Source organism: Chelonoidis abingdonii, chromosome 9 (genome assembly GCF_003597395.2).
Source record: "Chelonoidis abingdonii isolate Lonesome George chromosome 9, CheloAbing_2.0, whole genome shotgun sequence".
In the NCBI taxonomy this organism is placed as follows: Eukaryota; Metazoa; Chordata; order Testudines; family Testudinidae; genus Chelonoidis; species Chelonoidis abingdonii.
The window spans coordinates 63,523,572-63,545,615 of record NC_133777.1 but is presented as its reverse complement, the minus strand read 5'-3'; the positions used below and the strand labels follow the sequence as shown (position 1 = coordinate 63,545,615).

The 22,044-nt window shown below is 42.8% G+C and overlaps 1 protein-coding gene across 2 annotated transcripts in view; it reads left to right on the top strand.

Moving 5' to 3' along the window:
- Positions 1 to 11,372: 11,372 nt before the first annotated feature.
- Positions 11,373 to 22,044, top strand: part of LOC116823786 (tropomodulin-3-like) — a 50,619-nt gene continuing 39,947 nt past the window's right edge. For both annotated transcript variants that reach the window (XM_032778619.2, XM_032778618.2), the window contains exon 1: positions 11,373 to 11,459. The gene's annotated coding sequence lies outside the window, so the exon portion shown is untranslated. The remainder of the gene's footprint in view (positions 11,460 to 22,044) is intronic.

The following is a 22,044-nucleotide window of genomic DNA, read 5'->3' as shown; positions in this document are numbered from 1 at the left end:
CCAAACAGCGCGGTCAACAGGCAGGTCACTCCCTAGCTGGGCGGCTGCGCAACCTCAATCCCAGCGCCGAGTGCTGAGCACGCTGGGACTCGTAGTTCGGGCATGGAGAGGGTGCTCCGAGAAGCCCAGGGGGGTCCTAATACTAGCGGTCTAGCCCCCTTCCAGCCTCCCTGCTCCTTCGAGCCCCAGGCAGCAGCATCGTCCCTGCACCATCGCAGGACCGGGAACCATCTCCACCACCCCTATATGTATCCTTCTCCCTCCACCACAGCAGGACCGGGGTTCTTCCCGAACACAGCCATGTGTATCCTCCTCCCTCCACCACCGGGGACCATCTCCACCCCCTCATGTGTATCCTCCTCCCTCCACCACAGCAGGACTGCGGTCCTTCCCCACCACCCCCATGTGCAACCCCTCTCCCTCCACCACAGGACCAGGGACCCTCCCCACCACCCCCATGTGTATCCCCCTCCCTCCACCACCATAGGACCAAGGTCCTTCCCCACCACTCCCATGTGTATCCCCCTTCCTCCACCACCATAGGACCAAGGTCCTTCCCCACCACCCCCATGTCCATCCCCTCTCCCTCCACCACAGGACCAGGGACCCTCCCCACCACCTCCATGTGTATCCCCTTCCCTCCACCACCACGGGACCGGAGTCCTTCCCCACCACCACTATGTGTATCCTCCTCCTTCCACCACCACAGGACCAATATCTCTCCCCAATACCCCCATGTGTATCCCCTCTCTCTCCACCACATAGGACCAGGCACCATCTCCATCACTCATTGCTGCACCCCACTCCCCTCTTTCCCCAGATCAGGGGATCCATCTCTCTTCCCCTTCCTCCTCTTCATTGTCCCCACACAGTATCTTCCTCTTCTTTCAACAGCCAGGCTAGTCTTCTGGGTGCAATCTTCTATTATTCTCCCTGTGGAATCCCCTTCTCTGACAAGATTTCAGACTAGGATTGCTATTGAATATAGTCTGGATTGGATGGTCACACTTGCATGTGCATATTGCGCCTGTGTGGAATGTGGAAGCTGTAATTGCGGATGGCCAGTTATACACCTGGTTGTGTCGTCAGTGCATTTGTAAACACGCAGTCCTGGCACTGTGCACAGAAATTCCGGGTGAATATTTTCCCACATGCAGTGAACAGCTGGCTTGACAAACACACATTTTATCAGAATTAAAATGTCGTCCTACCCAGCTTCAAGGACAGTCTCCTTGGCTCACTAAACACCTGGCTAACAAAAAAACTCTTGCTTGCTTCTGGGAGCTGCCAAAGCCTGGGGTGATGGAGAGTGAATTCCAGAGGTGTGGGTGATCCACAGAAAAAGCTTGGGCTTGGCTCCTCCAGAGGTAAGTTTTAAAACCTAACTGCAAAATTGGTTTAGTAGACTAATCAGAAATGCAGAACACGGAGTGGAAGCAAAGCAATCTCAGAATGACTGGTTCCCATCCATTTAAGACTTTGTAGAGCATAAGGAACACCTTGAAATCAAATATTTTGGGTTTACCCTCCAAAGGGATGTGTGCACTTGAGTAACTGGGCAGTTCCTTAGTTGAGCCTTCCTATGTAGAGCTGATCTCAGCATCTGTGCGTAGCTGCAGCTGGGTGTGTTCCTACCTGTATATGTGCTGGGGGAGGCTTGAGAGCCTGTCACAGCAGTACAGTATTAAAGGAACCCCAGGCGGGCTCAGTGGTACCCCAGTTCCAGGTGGCACCCTGGGAGCAACCTGTCATTGTATACTACATGGAAGCCTAGTGTAATTCGAGTGTAAGTCATAAAGTGTAAAAAAAGCTGAAAATGACTGAGAACTTAAAAATTGGACAGTAACTTACCATGAATCCCAGGGATGATTGAACCTGGTGGTATTTTAAACAAAAATGAGCTCTCAGCCACACTTGTAGCTGTTTCCATTGTTCCACAATGAATCAGACACTCTAGGTTTCAAAGTGAAACATGGAATAAAATCCTAGAATCTTATTATATAGATCTCTTATTTTAATATTATATATTACATTTAATAGTTTACATTATATTATACTGTTTTGACAGTGTTTACAGAAGTCTCAATATTATTGAAACAAAACATTGATGTTTCCAAATTGATTATTTATTTCAGAATTTCTATTCTATGTTAACTTTTTGTTTTGATTAAACGGAAAAACAAATTTCAAAATGCTGTAATTTCCCATGGGAACAAAATTCTGTTCTCTGAGCACAGACTTGAGCACTTGTATTCATGAAAAAGTAAGATAGCCCTGGGTCTTCATACTGATAGCTTTGCAGACCAGAGGGCTTTGTTGTCTTCTCAATGGCTGTCTATGCACATTGAACAAGAGGGGTGGTAGAATGAAATCCTGCAAGAACATGTGTATACAAGTTCTTGGGATGGAAAAGTAAATATTTGTTAGTACCTTTTGGGAACTTTCAGAGAAAAAAAGAATGTACCAATTTGAAGGTTGCTCCATTCACTCTCACAACCAAACCAATTAAATCTCATTATCAAACTCAGCTCTTACAGTAAGTAAAAGCAGAACAAACACTTTGCCACTGCCCATTGCTAGAACATTAAACAAACCATAGACAACAGAGCTATCTCCACATGAGTATCACACCTAAAACAGACTGTACATATCAAGGATACCTGTGGAATCAACTTCCCTGGTATTTATGTGTAATAAGGCATGTATTCATTTACTTAAATAATATGAATATTTACAGTGTAATGTTATGAATGTCCTGACTATGATGGGGATACTGGAAAGTGTCTTCACACAACCCATCCTTTCATCACTCACAAATATCAATGGTTATTAGAAGAATCAGCCATTGTGTACTTTCTATTTACAGTGAACATAAAATTATAAAATAATCAGCTTTTAGTAAATAAATATAGATCCTACATGGTAATAAAACGATTTTGGAAGCTCTTTGGTTAATGTCTAACTCTTATGAAGGCAGTTTTATTAATGGTTAGAACAAGGGACTAGGAACAAGAGATCTCTGGGTTTTAATGAGACAAAGCCACTGGGTACTGAGCTCTGTGTGCTGAGCAGCTCGATATTGGGTGTTGATCAGATGCCATTTGAGTGGGGAGCCAGTAGGGGCAGAGAAGTTTGAGCCACTGGACCAATCATTAAGATGTCCATGTGCCTCATGACAATCTGGCTGGAAAGCTGGATGAAAAAGCAAGGCCTGACTTTACCTCGCTGAAAAGCAAATGCTGGATCTGAGCTTAATTTTCCTGTGGGAATAAAAAATGCAACTTTGAAATGTAACAGCTTTAGCTTCACTCCATATACGGTCAAACGCTTCAGGCACAAGTGGCAGGACCTTTGGTAGGAAGAAAAGAGAAAACTCACTCATGACAGTGACAGAAGTGGGCTACCTTGGACACTTCAGTCACTCTGGTTGGGAAAATACTAGTATACATAATAACACAGTGTACAGAGACAGCCACCTCCTTGAAACTCCACATCCCCAAGCTTCAGATGAAATGAGTCTCAGATCCATACCAAACCACTCCAACGTTTCCCATAAGAAATGGGCCAGGCCAAAACCGGAGCCATATATCCAACATCTCTCCTTTCTCCCCGTCTTGAACAGCTTGGATAAAATTGGAAGAAGATCTGAGTACCCTTAGTTTTGAGTATCTGTGTACAGTACTAAAGTCAGTGGGGAAAAGCAAATTCAAATTCCTTTGAAATGAACCACTCTATAAACAGTACTTCAAATCTAAGATGATGTTTGTCAGTGGATTTTGGATTAGGTTTGAGTTGATGCTGGATTGCAAGCATTTGCTGGCTAGGGTCATAGTTGAGGCCAGTTAGGTGTATGGTTGGGGCCAATCAGTGGGCTTTTGTTAGCCATAGGGTTGCAGCTGGATATTTTCACTATGGATAAGGTTTTCACCGGGATTAGTCTTGGGGCTGGAGGGACTGGGTGGAGAAAATTGTGAATATCCAGAGGTTAAGGACCTGGCTATAGGTTGGGAGCAAACTGGACACAGAACTCCAAAACCAAAGACTGGCCTTGCTAAATCCAGGATGACATCATGCTTATTCAAATACTGATAAGCGAAAATATGAAGTGTCAACAAAGAAGCAAAGTTAACTTTGTGTGTTTGTTCTCTGATAAACTGCTTAAAGTTTTCAACTCTGCCCAAAGTCTTTATTCCCACCTTGAAATATTTTTGACAAGTTGAAACTGTATCTGTTCCTTTGTACATAGAGATACCCTCCCATAGTGATTTTCCCTTTCCTTTTTGTTTTGTTTTTGCCAATAAATTACTTTTGTATCCTTCCTGTTACAAATCTGACAATCTAGGGCCTCTTCACAGTCTGTGTGATTTGGCTGGAAACAGTAGTATTTTCCCTGCTTTGACTATGATTTTTTTTCAATTGTTTCTTTTTTCCTTTTATATCACAAACAGAATTTGCAATCAAACAATTAGAAACATGAAAACCAATCCTAATCTCAAAAATAAAATGATACACAAACGAGTGTATTGAATCCGATCCATACACACAATAATATACATAATACAATAATACATAAAGATTTATATAGTAATATATATGCAGATATAGGACTAAAACTACTCCCCCAAACCACAATATATATACAAAGGCAAGTAACACTGTATTTCTAGATTTTCCTTTATATATATCCTATTTATATTGTATGTTCTGCACTGCAAAATAATTCTTAGTTTTCTCAATGTCACTAGGTTGCAGTTCAGATGTATCCAACACAGCCAACAAACCTGATAACTGTTGTGCCTCAGGCCAGGTCTACACTACGAGATTAAATTGATTTTAGATACGCAATTTCAGCTACGAGAATAGCGTAGCTGAAATCGAATATCTAAAATCGATTTACTCACCCGTCTTCACCGCGCGGGATCGATCCGCGTGGCTCGCTGTGTCGAATCCGGAAGTCCTGTCGTCTAGCTGGAGTTCCTGAATCGATCTAAGCATGCTCTGGGATCGAGATATCGCGTCCAGACCAGACGCGATATTTCGATCCCCGAGCAATCGATTTTAATGCTCCGATAGGGTGCGTAGTCTAGACGTGCCCTCAGGTTCCCAAGATCTCTTTGCATCAGAGTTCTGAGACTGATTATTGATTGTATTTGTACTGCATGAGAATCCATACAGCACTTAACTCTCAAAAGTATATCTAGAATGTACTAGGCTCAGTCTAAATCTCCAGATGGATTGTTTGGGGGATCACTCTATTCTTCTGTTGTACTGGAGGGGGTATTCCCAGGACATTTCAACAGCAGACTAAATCATTTCTTTCTTTAAGGACAACCCCAGGCCAGATTAACCATCCATGAAGTGCAATTTGCATAGGGATTGCTCATCTGCAAAAAAGAGGATTTACCTCTAAGCGGGGCAATTTTAATGCTAACAGCAGGGATTCTACAGCAGCCCCACTAACTCTGCCCTCTCCTGGACCAGTCCTACTTACTTTTGGGAATCCACAGGCTGGCTCCAACTCGCCGAGTGGAGCATGGATTCTGAATGGCTAGTGTTATTCCACCCCATGTAGGGAAGACTGGCTCAGGGGAGGACGGGTGCAAACAGTAAAATCTGGGTTGCAGCATTTTAAATCCCTGGATCATAAATGTCAGTGTCCAAAAAGAAAATATAGCTGCCACAACTATTTGTAGCCAAAATTTATATTTCTTTGTTTAAACTTAATTGTTCCCCAGTCCCCCACAGTTTCATAGATTATAAAACTAAAAGGGACCATTGTGATCATCTAGTCTGACCTCCTGCATAACTCACATATGAATTCCCTGAATTAATTCCTGTTTGAACTAGAGCAGAGCTTTTATAAATATATCCAGTCTTGATTATTGTGATGTACGTTGTGGTCTGCTCCTTTAAGGACAAGCTATTGGTCAGGTATGATCTGAATTTAAAAATCCTTGGTTCAGTGGCTGACCAGCAAGCATCCATCCTGAGGCTGAAAATGAAATCTGACTTCCTGCCTCAGTTTCCATGAAAATAGCATTGAGCACCCATAATGCTGCACGTGATGCTAGGTGGATAGTGCCAGTTTGTGTAATCCAACCTCAGATTATCTGAACCAGTTGGTCTAGATCTTTAAATGCTTGTCACCAGTATATCCAGCAGGCAGAGAGTAAGTACATTTCACTTTGTCTGGACTGGTTGTATTTAGTTGCCAGGGTCTGCCAGATAATAGGATTTTTCCTGGCCTGTCTTGTAAGACAAATAATTAAAGTTCTACTATGATTTTAAATCAGTTTCTCAGCACCTAAAATCTGGCTTCTGTGATCAGAATGAGACTTTCCATGCCTGCATATTCCTATTTGGGCATTCTGAGCTAGGTTGTGGTTTTATAATAGTATGTAGCTCTTATAAAGCACGTTTCATCAGCAGATCTCAAAGCACTTTAATAAGGAGGTATCATCTTCCCTATTTTATAGAGGGAGAAACTGAGGCACGGAGTGGTGACGTGTCACCCAGCCCAGTGGCACAGCTGGGAATAGAATGCAGGTCTCCTGAGTCACAGTCTGGGCCTGCTTCTACAGTCCTGCATAGGGAGCTGTGGTGAGCTGCTCCTTAGGCAGGCACAGCTTCCCCAGTCTGCTTATGAGCATGGGGAGTGCTCAATCTGATCCATCCATTGGCCTGTCACAGGCTTTCCTCTACCCTGCACTACTGTATGAGCTGGTCTGAGAGCAGGGGAGGCAAGGCCTCTACCTCTTTCTGCACCCTTTATAGTGACCTGCTCAACAGCAGTGGTTTCTGTGCTTGCCAGACTGCAGAGACTGCTAATGTGGCGCAGGGCCATTCACTGTCTGGCCTTCATTTTTTACTGGATCAGTGAGCATCTGGCTGGATGCAGAAAAAGAAATCTGGCTTTCTGCCTCAGGTACCATGTAAATAGCACTCAAGAATCAGGGTCCCTAGTTCAGATAAGTGCCCGTGCAAGTCAACAACATATAACAAACGTGCCTTTAGCTTTCTCTACCAAGCACAAGGTGTATTGGCTCACTTTGGACATATGCAAGTGTTAACCATAGAATCATAGAAATATAGGTCTGGAAGGGACCTCAAGAGGCCATCAGGTACAACCTTCTGTGCTGAGGCAGGACCAATTAAACTTAGACCATCCCTGACAGATGTTTATCCAACCTGCTCTTAACCTCCAACAATGGGGATTCCACAACCTCCCTTGGAAGCCTATTTCAGAGCTTAACTACCCTTATAGGATAGTTTTTCCTAATATCTAATCTAAATCTCCCTTGCTGTAGATCAAGTTCACTACTTCTTGTTCTACCTTTAGTGGACATGGAGAACAATTGATCCCCATCCTCTTTATAACAGCCCTTAAGATATTTGAAGATGGTTATCAGGTTCCTCCCCGTCTTCTTTTCTCAGTACTAAACAAGTCCAGTTTTTTAAACTTTTCCTCATAGGTCAGGTTTCCTAAACCTTTTATCATTTTTGTTGCTGTCCTCTGGACTCTAGCCAACTTATCCACATCTTTCCTGAAGTGACGTACCAAAAATTGGACACAGTACTCCAGCTGAGGCCTCACCAGCACCAAGTAGAGTGGGACAGTTACCACCCATGTCTTACATACAACACTCCTCTTATTACAGCCCAAACTGATATTAGCCTTTTTTGTAACTGTTGACTCATATTCAATTTGTGATCCACTATAACCCCAGGATTCTTTTCAGCAGTACCATCTAGCCAGTTATTCCCTATTCCGTAGTTGTGCCTTTGATTTTTCCTTCCTAATTGTAGTACTTTGCACTTGTCTTTATTAACTTTTAGTTTGTTTATTTCAGACTAATTCTCTAATTTGTCAAAGTTGTTTTAATTCTAATCCTGACTTTCCAAGTGCTTGTAACCCCATGCAGCTTGGTGTCATCTGCAAATTTTATAAGCAGTCTTTCAACTCCATTATCCAAGTCCTTAATGAAAATATTGAGTAGCACTGGATCTCTGCAGGATCACCCTAGATGGAGCTTCCCAGTGAATCACTGGTAACCACTCTTTGAGTATAGTCTTTACCCATTTGTGCATCCACCTTACAGTAGTTTCATCTAGATCTTATTTCCCTTGTTTGTGTTATGACCCTCAGGTCTCAAACGTGGGTCTGGAGAGTTTCTAGGAGCAGGTAGCAGTGATACTCCAACTCTCCATCTGGAAGCCTGACGACACTTGCTTACCTGGCTGCAACCCACAAAGCCCAACATCAGTTTGATGCTCTGCTGCTGCAGTCCTATTGGCGGAGTCCCAGAGCAGCTGATTGGTCTGTTGGCCCTACTTAAGCCTGCAGCGGGAACAGGAAGCTGTCTGCACAAGTGAGCTTCACCCTTTTCTAGGCTGTATGACTTGTGCTTCCTGCTTCTCTGGCTTGATTTCCTGGCATCTGATTTGTGGTTCTGATCTCCTGGTATGCTGACTCCTGTCTGTAACTGTGGACTCTGTTTCTGACTACTAGGTCTGGCTACCCATGACCTGTGATAGTTTGCTCTTGAGAATGTCACATGGAACTGTGTCAAAAGCTTTACTAAAATCAAGATATCATATATACTGCCTCTTCTCTATCCACTAGGCCAGTAACCCTGCCAAAGAAGGAAATTAAATTGTTTTTGCATGATGTGTTCTTGACAAAACCATGCTGGTTATTTCTTATAACCCTATCATCCTCTAAGTCAGTGTTTCCCAAACTTGGGAAGCCACTTGTGTAGGGAAAGCCCCTGTTGGGCCAGGCCAGTTTGTTTACCTGCCGTGTCCACAGGTCCGGCTGATAGCAGCTCCCACTGGCCGCAGTTCACTGCTCCAGGCCAATGGGAGCTGCTGGACGTGGCACAGGCCGAGGGACGTACTGACCGCCATTTCCAATAGCCCCCATTGGCCTGGAGCAGTGAACCGCGGCCAGTGGGAGCTGCAATTGGCCGGACCTGTGGACACAGCAGGTAAACAAACCGGCCTGGCCAGACAGGGGCTTTCCTTAAACAAGCGGCGTCCCAAGTTTGGGAAACACTGCTCTAAGTGCTTATAAATTGATTGCTAAATTGTTTGTTACAGTCTCTTTCCAGGTACTGAAGTTTGACTGATCGATAATTCCCTGGGTCCTTTTTATCCCACTTTTCTCCCCTTAACTTTTAAAGATAAGTACCAAGTTTTCCCTTCTCTAGTTCTCTGGGACCTCTTGAAGTTAATTGCTAATGGTTCCAAGATTGCTTCAGCCAGTTTCTTAAGTATCCTGAAATATCAAACATAACATTCTGAAAGAATATGGACTGTATATCAAGGGAGCCAGGGCTAAACTGTTTTCAATAGCAGATTCTTCACTAAAACATGAAACTGATCTCAGCCTGAGCTTAGCACATTTCAGAAAAGGTTGTAAGGCACGTCTATTTGTCCAGCTCTTCTTTCTACAGATACCTAGTCTACTGACAATATTCTTCCTGTCTCTATCCTTTTAAAGCCATGATGCTTACTGGAGTCATTGTGTATTAGTTCCCTATAAATGGAAATTGGTTTTGCCTTAGTCTCAACTATATACATTGAAGCCAGATACTACAGATCAGTTCCACACAAATGACTGTAATAAATAAATAAATAACATATTTAGCTCAGGCTTTGCATATTCCTTTTATTTCTATAGGCTGTATAATGCTATGAATGAAAGTGTGACTGTATTGTACAGTATCTGCTGTTTGTCTTTGTGTGCATACAAATCATTTCAGAGAGGGTACAAATCCCAGTACTGCACAGACCTCCCCTGTGCTACACTTTCCACACAGACGTATAATAGTCTTTAAAATATTATTTATTTCAACCATTGAAAAAGAAATTACACTAATCCCTTTGAGGGCATTATATTTGACCTCTGACACATGCACTAGGCTGTCAGCTTGGAAGAGGCCCGCATTCTAAGGACTGAAGAATTATAATCTATTGTTAAATATTTGTGGGAGTACTCTTGTGATTATAAAAGTCTCTTGACTCACCCTTAGGCTGGGTGCCAGAATTACTGAGCTTTGCTTTGTGGGTCTCTCAGCCTGAGCATTCACAAGTGAAACTCCCAGCTATTATAAAACCCAGTCAGTTCACTAGCTGAACACTCTTAACCTCACAGTTGCCTACACAAAGGGTGTTTCATACTGTGAAACAAAGCACCCTTAGATTGTTCCATTTTACATATTCGACTGTTCCATTTTAAGTTCACACTAAAGAGAAGAAACATTCTTAATTTTAATAAAATACAATGGGTAAAATTCAGCTCTTATTAAAATCCATGTGAGTTTTGACATTGATTTCAACAGATCTAGGATTCCATCCACTATATCATATTAATTTAATGATCATTTTAGCTACTTAAAGTCAAGTAATTTATAATAGACATATTACATATGCCCTTTTACACTGGATATGTCTTATGAGGCTGGAAGATCAGAGGTTAATCTTGGCCCTGCTGAAGTCAATAGCAAAACTCCCATTAACTTCGGTAAGGCCAGGATTTAACCCCTTGTTTCTATTGCTGGAATTGCAACAAATTTCCTATGGCAACTTGTGCAAATCGTGTAAGAACTTGGTTCCTCAGTCTCCTCATCCGTAAAATGGAGATAATATTGCTGTATCCTCTAGGCAGAAAAGAAGACACATAATTTTGTTAGAAAGATTATCAGAGAGAAGTCAGCGTTTCTGTCAGAAATCAACCATGTCCAAGGAAATTAGAAAGATGAATTCAGGGCCTTAACATATCATTTGCCAGTCTAGTATACACCAGGCCTTCAGGACAATAAATAAACAGAATAAGATCAGCATCTATAATCACCCTATACAAAACACCTTTATACCAGAATAAGGCTTGGTTTATGTCTAAAAAACATTAGCCCCCAATCAACATAACCATGCCAACAAAACCATCAGGATAGATGCAGTTATAGTGACAACACAGTTCTTTTGCCAGCATAGCTTACTTTATTCAGGGAACTGGTATAAGGTACGCTGGCAAGAAGGCTCTTTTGCAGTAGGATTGCTGATATTGTTTGGACATATTCCTGCAGGTTTCATCACAGGACATAACCTTTCGGTCCTGGAGACTCCAGGACTATCCTGGAGGGTTGGCAAACTTAATTTTTCAGGTACGTGTGGCGTTTCCAGGTATGGCTATAGTAGGAAACCCTTTTTAGTGTAGACAAGGTCTCAGCGTCTCCACACAGAGGAGGCTGCACCGCTTTAACTGTACCAGTAGAATCAAAACGGGACAACTTCTGGGTATCCCGCAAGCTATTCCGCTCACGCAGGACTACAACTCCCATGATGCCTGTGGGTGCCCTGGGCTCAGAGAGAGGGTGCGCAGGCGCAGTGACTGGGGAGGGAGAGGCACAGTTTTGCTGAGGAGAGGTGGAGGGCGCTCAGTGCCTGCCGGTGCCGAGGTGAGTCTGTGGGGGCAGGTGGTGGCGGGCGCGCGGGCTGTCTCTGGGCTGGGCCCTGGCGCAGCCCGCGGTGAGGAGAGGCCCGGCTGGGGGCAGCGGGCAGAGCCTCCCCGGAGACGGCGTGGGGTGGGGTGCGCGGGTCTCGGGGAGGCGTCGCGCGCCCCGCAAGGTGGGCACGAGGCTCCCCGCAAGGTGGGCGCGAGGCTGCTCTACTCCAGGTGTCCCCAGAAGCAGGGGGAGGTTTGGTCCAAGGGGCTCTGGCAGCGTCACAGCTCCACGCCCCGGGAAACTTCCTCCTTCCTTTGTCGCTGCGCTCAGCGGCTCCCCCCTCCCGCCACCGGGATTCCCTGCCGCGCTGCCTTATCTGTCCGCTGGCTTGAAAGGCTCATTAGCGTCTCACCAAGGGAACCCCCTCCTGAAACTCGCTGTCCTCTGGCTCTGGGAACAGCAACTTTCCCACTCTCTGCTCCCACCCCCACCCCCACCCATCGCTCTGCGGCTTGCATTGTAATTTGCTCTGTTAGAACATGCAGCCTTCAAGACCCTTGGGGTGGTTTCTTGTTTCTTAAGCCATTCTGTCCATCTCCCGGCCCCAGATATGTTCTGGCTTGGGGCCTTGGTCTGTTGCTTTGAGATCTCCAGCCGAGTTTTGTTAACTACCGGAAAATAAATGCCCTGTCTGAAAACTTTCTTCATTCATGTTGATTAAGTATTAGATAATAAATCAAGATATTTGCAAACAAAGGTTTGGTGTTACAGGAATCATGATCAGGTCTCACCCACACCTGCATTCTAAATCAACAGATTGAAAGTGTACTGCTTTTCTTTGTTAGTCTTGGAAGCATATGTTTGTAAAACAACTGTACTTAAAATGTAATAGAATAATCATCACGGGTTACCTACAAAAGGGAGAAAAAAATTAGTCTAGTGACCTGTTGAGCATTTTTCTGAGGTGTAAAGAAGGTTTTGAAATGGCTTTTGCCCCCCCCCCTCCAAAAAAAAAGTCTGTGGGTGACTTTTTTTAATGTGTGTGGGTTTTTTTAACATTAAAAGTGTTTGAGTCCCTCTTTATGTTCTAAAATTCTTGATGTTTTAAAATAACATCTATTTAGCTTAGTAACATTTTGGAGAAAGGAAGCCTTTTGTTAAAAATTCAGTTCCCCTCCCCATCCCTTCAAGTGAAGCATGCAAACTAACAATGTATGTCTTCTGAAATCCTGAGCCTCTCCTCCACCAAAACCGTGGAAAGGACACATCACATTTTTTTAATAATCTTCTTCAGATCATCTTTAATATACGTGAGTACCAGTGTTGCACTTAGCTTTCTTATGGTTTTGAAGACATGAATTCAAGCATTTATTTTTCTGTCTTCCCAAGTAGTAGGTATGTGTTAACCTTTCTGTCATCAGTCTGACTGATCATATAAAATAGCTACAATTTATACTTTAAAAACTTGGCCTGCAGAATCAGAGCTCTCTCTTTCTCTCCTCAGCTTTGACACAACTCTCTAAATTTGTTTTGTACATGTTCTACGACTTAAAAACTGCTTATAAATAATTTTTAGAAGGCTACTTGCCAAGGAATGCTTTTCTGGCATACCTATGTTTAACAAAAGGATTTGTACTATATGGAGTGTTAATGTAGAAATCTTCCGGTAATGAAAACTGCATGTCTCACCGAGGCTGTGTTCAAACAGGAAATAGGCCCATTATAAAGATATGTTTACGTCAAGACATGTAACTTGAATGACAAGGTTCAGTGGGCCCCTTTGCAGTGTAAATGTGCATATACTTGTCTGTTTCTGTGTGCTCTGAGATTCTCATGAACAAGCCTGCTGTGTTGGCCTCTGAAAGGTAAACCCTGACCTAATGTATTCTAAAACATGGTGTTGTGTTCTTTAATCTAGAAAAAATAACTCTAGAGGAAGGCAGAAACAAATATTTAAAAAATATATTTTTAAATAATTGCCATGTTATCAGCAGTTGCAAAATTAGAAGATAGTTGGGTAATCCTGGAATGTAATTTAAAACAGGAAAATAGAGAGCAGGCTATTTCAGTAAAAAAAAAAAAAAAAATTCAGCTCATAGATATTCAAACAGCTGTGTTTACAATACCCTTTTGCAGTAGAGACAAGAAAAGAAATAGTATCTGTGGAAACAATTATTCTAGCTGGGGTAATTTCATGTTAATATGCCTTAAAGCAAATTTACTTTAACACAATTAATGTATCCTATACAATTACATTTTGCTAACTGATTGTGTGTATAGATTTTTAATACACAGAAGCTTTAATGGGGTGAATGATTTGGCATGGACTAGTCCTTCAGAACTTGGAAGGGTTTGGTCTTTTGCTTTTCTTTTCATTGTTAGACTACCAAGTATGTGGGATGAATTTAAAATGGTTTGGTAACTGCCAAAACTTGTTTTGATATTCTAGATGAAAAGATAAAAGGGGAGCATCTTAAAGTGAAGTTTTCCTTTCTTCTTTTTGTTTCAGGCCATTAGTGGGTTGTCGCTGCTAAATAAGCAAAAAAGAGAATGCAACATAATTTCTCCATCTGGAGAATTATAACTAAAGCATACTTTGGCTTTTCTGTTTTTGTTAGAGGATAACAAATCACTTTTGAAAATGCTACATGTGTGCAGTGTATGTCCTTAAGTGTACACACAGCTGTAACCTTAGCAAGGAATTTCTGCCACAGGCGCTCTCACCTTCCAAGGCCACCTGATAACTGCAGGGTTGTAGCTATCTGGAATAATGTAACCATCTCGTAAAACAACCCAGTACCGTACTCACTCTGTATCTTTATTAATGCTATGTATTTATGGACTAAAAGTATAAGCACAAAAAGTAAACATGGCTAAACTGAAAAGAGTCAGTGGCTCTTACTGATGTGGTGGGAAAAAACAGCAGGTATTGGGCAATATAGGTGCTTTCAAATGTAATCTTTGGTGGAAATGTTTTTTTCTTTGCAGTTATGCGGAGGTGCAAAACTGTAACATCTGAGTTTGTGATTACGTGTTATGGATTCCAGTTGCCCATACAGACATCTGTTAGTTTGATCAGAAAAGTGCTCATGGTTGATTGTGGTCATTTGACAGGACAATTGGCATAATGTATGTAAGTTTCATTATAAGGTGAACTGCATTTTCTCCAACTATATTAAAATTTACAGGGAGAAAAATCTACGACTTTTCACTGTAGAAAAACTAGAGTGGTATAACCCAAGATGGGAATCCATCTAATGGATATATAACTCTTTAGGACTGGATTGGTTATGAAGAGAAAATGGTTCCCCTTTTGGGGCCAAGCACATGAAACAATTTGGTGGGGTTATGTTAGTTCTTAGTAGTAGGTGGCCCTATCACAAAATTACCATAACTCTCGAAAACTGGTACTCTGATTGGATGAGTCAACAGAAATGCCAAGGTTTGGATGACTGTAAATCAGTGGTCACCAACCGGTACATTGTGATCAACTGGTTGAACCTGGAGTCTCTGCCGGTCAATCACGATCTCTGTCTGCTTAAAGTCCAGCGGGGCTAAGGCAGGGACCCCACGCTGCCCTGGGAAGTGGCCAGCACACCCCTGAGGCCCCGGGGGAGGGGCAGGGGTCTCTACACACTGCCCCCTCTGCAAGCACCACCCCCGCAGCTCCTGTTGGCCGGGAATGGGGAACTGGGGCCAATGGGAGCTGTGGGGATGGTACTTGCAGAGAGGGGCAACATGCAAAGCCATGTGTAACCCCCTCCCTCTCCCCAGGCCGCTTCTGGGAATGGTGTGGGGCCAGGGCAGGCAGGAAGCTTGCCTTAGCCCTGCTGTGCAGCCACCTGAGGTAAGCACCACCTGGCGGATGCCCGCATCCATCCTGGACCCCAGCCCTGAGCCCCATCCCGGAGCCAGCACCCCAAATCCCCTCCTGCTCCCCAACCCCCTCTTGCACCCCAGCCCTGAACCCCATCCTGGAGCCAGCACCCCATACCCCTCCTGCACCCCAACACTCTACACCAGCCTGGAACCCCCCTTTGCACCCCAACACTCTGCCCCAGCTTGAAGCCCTCACTCCCTCCTGCACCCATGCCCTAGGCTCAGCCCAGAGCCCCCTTCCACATGCCGAACCCCTCAGCCCCAGTCTAGAGCCCACAGCCCTTCCCACACCGCAACCACCTGCCCCAGCCCGGTGGGAAAGGGTGAGCGATGGAGGGAGGGGAGCAGGGTCTTGGGGAAGGAGTGGGGTAGATCCTGGGTTGCACTTACATTCAAAGAGTGATCTTGTGCGTAAAAAGTTTGGGGACCACGGCTCTAAATAGTATTGCATAGTACTATTTATGAGGGATCCCACAACGAGAATCTTAAACTAAGAATGTGCTGGTATTCATATTGCCTTTATGTCTCTCTAAAATAGACTTCTTATTTCTTCTAGTTTTGATAAATGAAGATACATTAATAAGTCTTGTTTAAAGAGGATGTGGGGTTCACAAATGGTGACGTGTATTCTTGTACATTGAGGGTTAAAGTTGCTGGCATTGTAAGACTTCCTTTGGGGAAAACTTCAGATTAGCTCCATTAAGCAGCTGGAACTGTTTCAGCCTCTGATTGATGGTGGAATGGTGATAAAATCTGCCCATAGACCCTCCTCTCCCTGCCAATTTAGATTCATCCAAGGGCTGATTGGAAGAAGACTCTGGAGTAACAACTGAGGGTAAAGTGAACTCTGTAAGCTTGCTGGCCACAAATAGCTCCATTTGTTTTTATGATGTCACTTCTATTTTAAAATCTGAGCTAAAAAAAAAAAATACCAGTTTAGTGACTTCAGTAAAGCTTAAGATTTTAGTTTCAACTCTCCCCCCACAAAACTATGATTAGAGAAATATTAAGGTCCTGAGAAACTGTCCTTAAAGGTACTCGAGCTAAATTTCTCAGGGATGTCTTTGAAGGGGAAAAAAAAAATAGATCGTGTTAAGCATTCAGTTCCAATCCACACTTACTTACAGAATAATTCAAGTGTTGAGGTGAGATGTATGAAGGTAGCTGAGATGACTCAGCTAATATAAGCAGCGTAACATAAGAATATTTCTCTCCAGTGCTTTTATTTCTGTTGTTGCTCATCATTTTCCCAGGCAACAGCAGAGTGACCTGATTCTTGTTTTTTTCACTCCTGTCCACAGTGTTCTAACCAGTCTCATGTTTTAACTCCCCTGATGCTTACTAAACCTAGGGCTAGCAGAGGAGACATTGAAGTTGTCTGAATGCAGACTGGGACAGCACTGCATTAATTCATATTTGGAATGCAATACTTTAGTGATGATGACAGCTAAAAACTATTTTTAAATGAAAGGTCAAATTTATCAAAAAATCATGGCTTTGTCCTCCTCCTTCCCTTGCGCCCCCCCCCCCTTAATACAGTTTTCTATTTGACTGGCAAATGGGAGAATAATTTCCTCAAGTCCAGCTATATTGTTCTAGTATCTTAGTTATATGTACTCTGAGCATAGTGACCTTTCAGACTTCTACGTGCAAAGTTTAAGCTATAAACTATAAAGTTAGATCAGTGGAAAACACTGGATCCTAGATTGACAGGGGAACTTTGAGATGTGGTTTGGAATGATTAATTCAAATAACAATGGCATTAACATGGCTGTAGTGAAAGCTTTCGTGAAAATGAATTGTTTAGCATAGTAAATTGGATGGTGCTTTGCTGTAATATTTTGTATGAATATTATGTGTACCTCAGTTTCCCCTATATGCTATATTGTTAACTAGGTAGCGGGAAAAGATTGTTTATGCTCTGCAGAGACCCAGAGATACAGGTGTGATTCATGCCTACTATGTGGGGCCTGGGCCACATGTGACCGTGGTTGCCTGGGAACAAGAACAAATGACTGGGGAGGGACAAGGTAGGGGGTTGTTAAGTGTAAGCTGTTGGAAGGGGCACACTCTCCTAAACTAGCACAAAAGAGAGGCTCTGGGCTGACCAAGATGGACCATGCTGTAACTTTCTGTTCTATATGCTAACCTAGGACTTTCTGTGCTGTGTTCCAGACAGCTAGTAAACTCTACTGCTTTTACGATGCTAGCTGAGAGTCACTGCAGTGGCGGAAGTTGAAGGTGCATTGCTCCTTTTGGATGTTCAGTTCTCTCTCAGGTAGATTAGCTGAAGGGAGCTCATAGTGTGAAGCAGGGGTGCTGAAGGCTCCGAGGTTTGGTCTAAGAAGGTGGTGAAGCCAAGTGTCTTATCCTAGTGAAAGAGTGAGACCCTAAGGGGGCCTGGCACACTGAAGGGGTTCTCCAGGGACTGTTCCAGAGCTGTTCCAGAGCACTGGACCTATGGATCTGTGACACCAATATTTTGTAGTGAATCAAATAGGGCACAAACACATTTTTAAAAACTAGTTGTTTGTATTGAATGATAGAAAGTAAATAAGTGCCAAATTTAACAGTAAATTATAGCACCTTAGGCTACGTCTTCACTACCCGCCGTATCGGTGGGTAGCAATCGATTGCTTGGGGATCGATATATCGCGTCTCATTTAGATGCTATATATCGATCTCCAAATGCACTTATATCCATTCCGGAACTCCTCCAACCCGAACGGAGTTGCGGAATCGACAGGGGGAGCCACGGACATCGATCCTGCGCTGTGAGGACGGTGGGTAATTTGATCTTAGATACTTCGACTTCAGCTACGTTATTCACATAGCTGAAGTTGCGTATCTAAGATTGATTTTCCCCCGTAGTGTAGACCAGCCCTTAGTATGGTTAATGGGAGGTGAAGGGTTCTAGCTTAGCAGGAATAACTGTGTAGAACTGCTCTTTGCCCTGTACTAAGAGTACTGGAAACCTTGACAGCTTTTGGAGCTGAGTATGTTTCATATAAATCTTAATCTTCTTTTGCAGACCACATTCTGCAGATAGTCCTCATGGTCAGGGAATCTTTGTTCTGTTTGTACAACGCCTAACACAATGGAGCCCTGTTCCATGACTAGGGCTAAGAACATAAGAACGGCCGTACCGGGTCAGACCAAAGGTCCATCTAGCCCAGTATATGTCTACCGACAGTGGCCAATGCTAGGTGCCCCAGAGGGAGTGAAGCCAACAGGCAATAATCAAGTGATCTCTCTCCTGCCATCCTTCTCCATCCTCTGATGAACAGAGGGTAGGGACACCATTCTTTGTCCTTCCTGGCTAATAGCCATTTATGGACTTTGCCACCACGAATTTATCCAGTTCCCTTTTAAATATTGTTATAGTCCCAGCCTTCACAACCTCCTCAGGTAAGGAGTTCCACAAGTTGACTGTGTGCTGTGTGAAGAACTTCCTTTTATTTGTTTTAAACCTGCTACCTATTAATTTCATTTGGTGACCCCTAGTTCTCGTATTATGGGAATAAGTAAATAACTTTTCATTATCCACTTAAGATCGGGTGAACTAGAGTGCCTTGTGATAAAGAGAATATGATACAATAGGCATCACAGAAACCTGGTGGACTGAAGCAAATATGACACAATCATTCCAGGGTACAAAATATATCGGAAAACAGAACAGGTCGTGCAGGGGGGAGTGACGCTAATGTTAAGAGAATGTAGATTCAAAGAAGTAAAATTTTAAAGCGAATCCAATGTTCATAGAATCGCTATGGATAGAAATTTCAGCTCTATAGATCAACATGAAGGATCTATATCGACACCACAGGACAGTAATAGTGATGAGAAACTAAGGGAAATTAGAGAGGCTATCAAATTAAGAACCCAGTAAGTGGGTATTAATTATCCCATATTGACTGAACATTTCACTTCAGGACGAAATGCAGAGATAACATTTCTCTGATTACTTTAAATGACTGCTTCATGGGCAGCTGGTACGGAACCCACAAGGGGAAAGGCAACTCTAAGATTAATAACCGAAGTGGAGCGCAGGGCTGTCCAAGAGGTAACTATAGCAGGACCGTTGGAATAAGTGACCATAATCATAGCTTACACCTGTCGACGAACGCGGTCACCCAGTTCCGGAGCGCGTTCATGGCGTCGGAGAGTAGTAGAGAGCACCTTAAACAGCCCACACTGTGACATTTAATTTCAGGAGGGTAACTATACAAAAATAAGGAGTTAGTTAACAAAGTTAAAGCACAGTGCTAAAGTGAAATCCCACACAGTTGCATGGGCCCATTTTTTAAAGACATCATAACGTATACCCAAATAAGAACACAGTAAAAGAACCTAAAAAGAGCCACCGTGGCTTAATAACATGTAAAGAAGAGTAAGAGATAAAGAAACTTCCCTAAAAAGTGGAAGTCAAATCCTAGTGAGGCAAATGAGAAAGGAGCCCAAACACTGCCAGCTTAGGTGCAGAGTTAAATAGAACCAAGAGGAGTTTGAAGAATGCTAGGCAAAAATCCAAAGCGTAATAAAATGTTTTTCTAAGTACATCCGAACAGAGCTCAGCTAAATAACGTGGGCCTTTGAAACAATCCAAAATACAAAAGAGGTGCTTAAGACAAAATCATTGCGACGACAAAAGGCTTTGCTTCAGTCTTCACGGCTGACGGATGGTAGGAAGAGATTCCCAAACTAACTTTTATGTAGGTGCTAACTAGAACTGTCACGATTGAAGTGTACTGGAGAGGTTTTGGATTAATTGATAACTCAAAAATTAACAAATCACGGACTAGAATGGCTTCACCCAAGTTGAAGATAAATGTTGAAGTGCAGAGCATTACTCTTTGTATTTTAATCGGCTTCGGTACCCAGCTATAGAGTTAGGGAAAGTAATGCCAATTTTAAAAAGGGCTCTATGAGGTGTCAATTGCAATTACAGACGAGTATCAACATCAGTACCCTAGGCAAATTAGTTTGAAACAATAGTAAGAAATCAAATGTCAGACCCATAGAAACAAACTGGGTGAGCAATAGTACATGGTTTCTGTAAGAAAATCTTTCTTACTTAACTGATAATTAATAAGTTCTTAAAGGGTTCAACAACTGTGGACAAGGGATCCAGTGGAAATTATAAGATCGGGTGAACTAGTAGTGCCTTGTGATAAAGAGAATATGATACAATAGGCATCACAGAAACCTGGTGGACTGAAGCAAATATGACACAATCATTCCAGGGTACAAAATATATCGGAAAACAGAACAGGTCGTGCAGGGGGGAGTGACGCTAATGTTGAAGAGAATGTAGATTCAAAGAAGTAAAATTTTAAAGCGAATCCACATGTTCATAGATCGTATGGATAGAATTTCATGCTCAAATAACATGAGGATCTATATCGACACACCGAGGACAGAATAGTGATGATAAACTAAGGAGAAATTAGAGAGGCTATCAAATTAAGAACCAGTATAGTGGGGTATTTAATTATCCCAATATTGCTGGGAACATTTCACTTCAGGACGAAATGCAGAGATTAACATTCTCTGATACTTTAAATGACTGCTCATGAGAGCAGCTGGTACGGACCCACAAGGGGAAGGCAACTCTAAGATTAATACTGAAGTGGAGCGCAGAGGCTGTCAAGAGGTAACTATAGCAGGACGCTTGGAATAGTGACCATAATACATAGTTCCACCCTTGGAGCGAGACGCGTATCCCAGGTCCACCGTCTGGGTGCTGGGGAGCTACGAGAAACACCTTAACAGCCCACACGTGACATTTAATTTCAAAGAGGAACTATACAAAAATAAGGAGTTAGTTAACAAAGTTAACAAGCGACAGTGACTAAAGTGAAAATCACCAGCACAGTTGCATGGCCCATTTTAAAACATCATAACGTATACCCAAAATAAGAACACAGTAAAAGACTAAAAAGAGCCACCGTGGCTTAAATAACATGTAAGAAGCAGTAAGAGATAAAAGACGTTCCCTAAAAAGTGGAAGTCAAATCCTAGTGAGGCAAATGAGAAAGGAGCCCAAACACTGCCAGCTTAGGTGCGGAGTTAAAAGAAACAAAGAGGAGTTTGAAGGAATGGCTAGGCAAAACTCCAAAGTAATAAAATGTTTTTTAAGTACATCCAAGCAGGACCAGCTAAATAACAGTTGGCCCTTGAACAATCAAAATACAAAAGGTGCTTAAGACGAAAATCATTGCAGAACAACTTATGCTTCAGTCTTCAGGGCTGAGGATGTAGGAGAGATTCCCAAACTGATTTTATGTAGTGACAAACTAGACTGTCACAGATTGAAGTGTATGGAGAGGTTTGGATAATTGATAAACTCAAACACATTAACAATATACGGACGAATGGTCTTCACCCGAGTGAAGATTCAAATGTGAAAGTTGCAGAGCTATTAACTACGGTTGTACCTAATCGGCTTCGGTCCCGACATACAGAGTTAGGGAAGTAATGCCAATACTTTAAAAAGGGCTCTATTAGGTGATCTTGCAGATTACAGACCGGTTCAACATTCATACCGAGGCAAATTTAGTTGAAACAATAGTTAAAAATCAAATGTCAGACCATAGAAAAACAACTGCGTGAGCAATATCCATGGTTTCTGTAAAGGAAAATCTTTGTCTTACTTAACGATTAATTAATAGTTTAAGGGTTTCAACAACTGTTGGACAAGGGATCCAGTGGAAATTAT